This window comes from Nestor notabilis, unplaced genomic scaffold (assembly GCF_000696875.1).
Source record: "Nestor notabilis isolate BGI_N333 unplaced genomic scaffold, ASM69687v1 scaffold15037, whole genome shotgun sequence".
Taxonomy (NCBI): domain Eukaryota; kingdom Metazoa; phylum Chordata; class Aves; order Psittaciformes; family Psittacidae; genus Nestor; species Nestor notabilis.
Genome location: NW_009935247.1, coordinates 37040 through 44524, shown reverse-complemented (window position 1 = coordinate 44524; position 7485 = coordinate 37040).

Genomic DNA, 7485 nt, shown 5'->3' with positions numbered 1-7485 from the left:
AATTAGTACAAGAGTACCTGGGACTGAATTTGAACCTGAACCAGCCTCAAATAAACAATATTTAGTGACTCTAATAGCTACATTTTAGTCTGATTCTTTCCATCTCATCTTCCCTCTCCCCAGCTGTGTTTTGCTCTTCAGTTTTGCTGCAATTATCAAGCACTTCAAATGATGTCTTCTGAAAACTGGATGACCTCCATCTCTCTCTATTTGCCACCCACTGTCCTTTGGCGCATTGCTGATACAGTAAGAAGGAAACCATTACCTACCTGGAAGTAGTTTTTGGACAGCATGCTGCAGAGGGGACCTCATGCAAGATGAAGAGGTGAGCTTTGCAAGACATTGGGCCGTGATTGCCAGGGGGGTGCCCCAGGGGAGGCCTGTGAGTGCTCCCAAGGCCCTGATGATGCCAGCTCTTCCTTTCTGCATTAGTTTTGACTCGATTTTCCTTGTCCTTTATTGGAAAAACACCCTGCTGGTGCTCTGCACTGTGGGTTGGTGAAGCATGGCCCCCACTTGGGGATGGTGCAGACAGCTGCGCTGGCTCCCCCACCATCGCTCCCTCTCCTGCCTTTCAACTCTCACATTTCCTTGTGTCAAAGGCACGGCCAGCTGTAAAAATACTGTCCTGGCACAGATGAAACAATTACAGCACGATACACAGACACCTAAGCAGAGCAAAGCAACCCTGTGTGCTGCTCAAAAGAACGGACGTTTGAAGTGAAATTAATTTCATTTAATTTCATTAAAGAACCAAGGGCGCTTCCCAGCTTTCAAGCAGCAACAAGAGGAGCCTGGCATGGCCACGGATCAGAGACAGAGACGGGAAGAACTCGCCGACCAAAGGGAAGCGAGCATATGGAATACGTTACCCACGTCCATCATTGAAGTAAGGAGCTTTAAAGAGTTCAGAAGGAAACTAGATACAATTCCAAACAAAGAAAGGCTGAAAAAGAGGGAGTGAGTGACAATGGGGGGGAGTGGAAAGGGCTCACATAGCTCTCCCTCTGCCTGAGGATGCCTCAAGGCCTGAAGTCTTTTGAATATGGAAGTTGTCTAAAACTGGTTAAAGATGTGCACTGAAGAGCTGAAAGAGGAAACTTTAAGGCATTAACCAAGAAGGCTTGGGGGGGGGGGAAGGGAGAGGGAAGGGCCCAAATAAGTGATTGAACTTTCTAGGTGCCCACACTGTGGCTGTACACACCACTGGTACTGGCTTGACCTACTCTGCCCCAGCCCTCGCTGTTCTTGCTTGCGAGGTAACTACTCACAAGTTTTTTGCTTTCAAAATCGAATGAAAAGCAGAAATGATTGAAGTTCAGAAATGAATCTTCTGCAGCACATACCACTGAGCAGTTCCGTTCCACACATGGCTCCTGACCCCACAGTGCCCACTCCTCTGCCACTGTGTGCATGTTACGTACCCCCATACATGCACAAATCAAAACCAGCTTTAAAACTAACTGCAGTGCCTGTCACCTGCCACTGGCCGAGGAGGTGGCATTCCCCTGCCCAAGGGGATCAGAGGTGGTCTGGGAAGAGCAAGGGGGGGGTCAGGGCAGATCACCAGCTAAATGCAGGTTGAGATGTGAGACCCCACCTGCAGCACTGCATTCAGCTCTGGGGGCTCCGACACAAGAGTGACGTGGACCTGCTTGAGCAAGACCAGAAGAGGGCCACGAAGATGACCAAGGGCTGGAGCACCTCTCCTGTGGTGACAGGCTGAGAGAGTTGGGCTTGTTCAGCCTGAAGAACAGAAGGCTCTGGAAGACCTTATAGCAGCTTCCAGTACCTAAAGTGGGCCTTCAAGAAATCTGGAGAGGGATGTTTTACAAGGGCATCTAGGGACAGGACGAGGGGGAATGGCTTTAAACTGAAAGAGGGTAGATTTGGATTAGATATAAAGAAGAACCTCTTTATTGTGACAGTGGTGAAACACTGGAACAGGTTGCCCAGATAAGCTGTTCCCATCTGGAAGTCAACACACCCCATCCCTGGCAGTGTTCAAGGCCAGGCTGGACAGGGCTGGGAGCAACCTGGTCTAGTGGAAGGTGTCCCTGCCCATGGCAGGGGACTGGAACTGGATGATATTTAAGGTCCCTTCTAACCATTCCATTCTATGTAACCTGTAAGCCACAGGATGGTCACTGCTGAAGTGAACTGATCTTCCAACTGCTAAACACCTCCTGCTTCTGCCACCTTTGCCAGCAACGATGGGGCTGTTGGTGCAAATGAAAACACAGGTCACCTAGGTGCCTGAAAAAAACTTCGGAAATCCTCTTTCTTTAAAATCCTGCACAAGATTTTGGGCAGCAACTCCCTTGTCCTTAGCTTGGAGGCAGACTGCTGATCAGGCACTGGCATTAGGAATCTGCTGGTGACAGATGGCAATGAAAGTGTTACAGTATTCTCTTCTTCAAGGATAAAATTTAGGAAAGTGCTGTCCTCAGTCTCTAGCAGCTCGGCTGGACAGCTCTATTGTGTCTCAGGGTAGCTGCTCTCCCGTGGCACTGGAGGCATGACAGCCTTTGGGAATCACGCTTTAGTTGCAGAATAGCCAAGCACATTTGTTTTCCTGTCTACCTCTAAATTAACATCCCATTCTTTGCCTCCTCCACTGAAGAACATGCTAGAAAAGAGAGATCCTTCCTGAGAAAGGAATTAAATGTGATGGTTTCAAAGCGCAATGTGAAGTCCCAGCCCACATTTAGATGCCTTTGCAAGGACAGGTACTGGCACAGGCTCACACTGAAATAGTTACCCCCTTGCACAGGTTGGTTTGTTTTGCATTAGCAAGTTTCCAGTATTATTGTTTGGGGGGTTGCATATCCTGGATTAAGGCATTTCAAATGCCCCTCCACCATGTGCATGGTTCTAGCACGCACATAAAAAAGACTTTACAGGGTTAATCAGGGCAAAAGCAAGATACATTAAAAAAAGGCAAACAGATAATTTAAAGATGGAAAACAAATCAAATGGAGACAACACACTAAAGGGCATGTTAGCTACCTGACAACTCTGTCTGATTGTAAAGATCAGATTTTAAATGTATTCTTATGGCCCATTCCAAGTCCACATAACCTTACACAGGTTGCTGGAAGCACCCATTTCCTCTCTTACACACTGGCTCTGGTCAGCTGCACTGTAGTGAAACACAGAATTCAGCTGGCTTTGTACCAAGTGGATGCAGTTGCTTTGTGAGGTTCTTTGCTACGAAATGGACGTGAGCTGCGGTAAGAAATCGAGTGATGTGTGAAAATTGTCTCACCTCAAGTACGCCCCAACCCCTGCTGGTATTTTCCTGCTGGTGGTGTTGCTGTTGCTTTCCCCTCCCCTCCTCACACGTTACTGATCTTTTCATTGGCAATTTTTATTTCAGGTGTTGAGAGAGGCCAGGATTTACACGCTCACTGTGAAATACCTAGAAGTCCTGGTCGACATGCACCTCAGAGCCAATCTGGTCTTTAAGGAGAAATTAAAAGTCCTATGATGTTTTCATCCAGAAGCCTCGCCACTGCTAAGCTGTCCACTCTTTTGCTGGGGCATGTGCATGTCCTGCAAAAAAACATTAAAAAAAAAGAAAAAAAGGAGAAGAGCATTTTGATAGCAACACAATTACTTTTATATGTTATATTGACTACTCTAAACATGCCATCAGCTTCAAAACATACTTTCAGTCAAACCAAGAAAATAATGTGAAGCTGTTGAAATTACCATGGTTTAAACTTTCAAGCTATACATTATGTAAAATAAGACTATTTTAATGTAATATTTTATTATATACAATACTATTTTTTTCTAAGAAGTCCTAACCACTATTTTGACACCAAACTTCAATGGCAAATAGGTTTTTTAAGCAACAATCCCCACCTTTCCTTTGTCACACCAATGAACATTGGTAGGAGTTAATTCTTAACTTTTTATCAGTCACCAACACCCTCTGTCTCAGGAAAAAAACCATACTTTAGAAGTCAGTAAAAAAATGGCCATTTTAGATCAGAGTTCTACAAAGAATACACTAACAGTTAAGACAGAGCTATGCTGTCCTTTTACGAAGTTCAGCACATTTTCTTTCAGCTTGTGCTTTTGTACACTGTTTTATTGGCCCATTCATACAACAGTGACCCTTTGCACTAGTCAGGGAGCATGTGTCGATATTAAAAATAATGGGTTTATTATGTTCCGTCTCTTGGGCAACATGTTCCTGAGCATGAGATAACCCAGATAAATATCTGATCTGTGGACTTTCAGACTAACTAGAGAGAGACAAATAAGAGATTTCATTATCGTGAAAGATAACCAGACTACCTCAGGAATTATTCCCGTTCGCAAGAAAAGCTGTATGGTCTTCAGAAAGCATTCCTCACTGTAGGAATAGAAGTATCTTGAACCGTTTTAATGCTCGGTTGTTCTTAAGTCACTGCTTTCATGTGTGCCTGCAATCCTCTGGGTCTTCAATGTTCCTTGTGGACCCGAGCTTTTTAGCTCTAGGTAGTTAATACTTTAGATACGCATTTCTCTGGGTAGTTAATACTTCAGGTATATATTTAGGGTGCTTTTTTTTTTTTTAGAGACAACAATTAGTATTCTTCATGTCAGAAAATACATAAAACCCTACAAAAACTAACGTTACTTAATTGCAAGTGAAAGAAGTCCCCCAGGTAAGCTTACTTAGATGGTCCAAAGATGCTGAAACCAAATTAAACTGAAGCACCTTCCGCAGTGCCTCAGTGGCTCCTGGAAATTCCACTGGTAGAGTTATGCTGCCACCTATTGTGAAGATGAACATGGGAGACATTTCATTTTGCTAGGCAACGTGTGTGCAATAATTAATTACCACTGGTCTTTCTCGGTTTTGCGTTAAAAGTACTTTCTTCTGAACTATCTGCCACTGATAGTTGATGGAGACAGGATGCAGGGACTGGTGGATTTTCAGACTGACCGAATGCGGCTGTTCTTACATTCTGATCTCAGATCTGCTCCAAAGTACAGCTTAATCGGGCTCAGGAACACAACTGTCTGGTGCCGTTAGCTCAGGGGCTGGATGAAAACTGAAACCCTGTTTCTCCGTCCCAATTAGCAGCTGAGGCATACAACAGCCACAGCTGGAGCGGCAGCACACTCCCTGAAGCAATGCTTTGAGATGTGCTTTTCCTTCCTCCCTTGTTAGAGGAGCACAGGACTGCAGGTTAGTAACTGAAACAGCACTCAAGCCCCAGTATGAACTCATGGCTATGCATTCAGGACACCTCCTCTTCTTCCTCCCAAGCACAAGTGCAGTCCACATTCCCTTTACGTATGTCGTGCCTGATTCTAGCAGCTGTAGTCACCAGCCGACAGAGCAGGAAGCACTACTGTTCAGAGCTGCTTTTGTTGTACGTGCTGAAATTAGGCAACCTTATTTCATCAGGAGAGCAGCTGCAGGAGGCTGGGGTCAGCACACCTCTGGAGACAGCCATGACCAAAAACTGAATCAATTACAGTGGTACTGACATTTGTCATCTCTTGACAGCTAAGGTAGCTTGGCACTGGTTGAGCTTCACCGTTCTCGGTGTACCTATCTGCACCTTTACTTTCCATCTGCCTTGGCATGACACACAGCCCTCTCTTCCTTCACCTCTCCAGTAGTATCAGCTAACTCAAAACATAGGCTTTAGGCCATCACTGCCATCCTAAGGTCGCTTAGCTGAGAATATAAAGCCATCTGTTCACTCACAGGCAAGTAGTGTGCATCATCACACTCCCTTATGCTCTCATCTTTCCAATCCTGTCCATGCTTTTCTCATTGTTCCTTTTTTCTTCCAGCTTTAGGAACCAAATAGTTTGTACGAACAGCAGGCTTCCATCTGCAGCAGCACTGCAGCAGTGCAGTACTTGGGAGTCACTCCTGGACAGCTGAGGTAGCTGCTCAGGCACACAAGCCAGTGGGATTTTCTCATTTATCTTTAGGTTGTTCAACAGTTTCCAAGTCACTTGGTGGGAAAAAGAATCTCTTGAACTGTAGCTGTAGCTGGACCCCATGGCCCCGGTAGTAGTGGTGCTGCTGAAGAGGACAGCTAGGTGTGGGTGCTGTTAGGTCTCCAGCCAAAGAAGCCTCAGTAGGATGAGGTGTTTTATACCACTTGCTGTGCCACAGGGTATGCGCTTTTAATCTTCTGAATTGATAAGATACAACCAGGATCTATTAAAGTCGGGGTTGCTTGTGGCATGGAGGCAAACAAGACTTTCAGCAGCTCGGATGGCACGGTAAGTAGATTGCATTTTCAGGGTAATACAGTAATTCACCAGTTCCTCAGACACATGTGTACACACTCTGGTGTCCAGGTAAGGGACACCAGGTACTTGCAGAAATGGATGCTGTATGACGATGTCTGCGTGACACTGGGGTTCAATATCCCCCCCCCCCGTAATTGTGGGAGTTGCCTGAAGAGAAGAGGTTGGGCTCATTGGCAACTCTAAACCCTCCCACCACCTTTGCTGGTTTCTCAGGAAGTGAGAAACTCTGGGGAGTCAGCTGGGATAAAGACCTGGGATAAAGCCCGTGGCCCTCAGCTCTGTAGATAAGCTGCTGCTAAGCAGCAGGAGTTAGAAGCACTGTCTATACAGTAAAGCAAGGTGACAGACTAGTTAGTGCGCTTCTCTTTCTCAGTACTGCCTGAGCACAGTCGGGTCCTACATTCACATCAGACACTTGAGCTGTAACCTGCACACTTTGAAGCTTCTTCCCTACTCCTGGCAACTTCTGTTGTCCTTCCACCTAGTTTAGCTGACAGAAGAAAGATCTCAATTTCCAGTTACTACATCCCTAGCACATGTTATTTGCACTGCACTCAAAGATGTATTTAAACTGGGTTTTAGCCTAAATCCAGGAGCCATCATAATATAAGAAAGCCTTAAAACTGTTCTGAAAGAGTTTAGGTCAAAGTCCTGGGTCTGTCACACAAGGTCATCCTCTTTCTCCCAAGAGATCCATCTAACCATCTTAAAGAACTTTAAATCAAGAGATTCAGATACAGGACTGACCTTAAGGCAAATAATCTCAGCTTTGTCTTAAAAGCGACAGATTCTAACCAAAACTGTAGCTTGGCAAGAGCTTCCACAATCCCATCCCTACGCCCAGAGCAGAGCATCACACTTACTGTGTTGTTCTCAGTGACCAAGGACAGTACTTGAACACAGGTAATTTTTTTTTCCTTTTTTTTATTGCTGTTAATTCAAGGAAAAAGGTTGCATAAAATCCAATCTCTTCTAGAAATATAAGTGACCTTTCCAGTACATTTCAAATATCAAAGTATATGGTAAACATACAAATAAAGAGAAGGTAACATACCTCCTATTTACAGTACAGTATTTTAAATCATAAAATAAGTTCCATAAAGTACAACTGGCAGGTAATTCACAATACAAGTCCATTGGTGGTTTAACACCCTCACTTCAACTCAAACGCAGTTCATTCATTTCAAGTGGTCCAAAAATACCCAGATC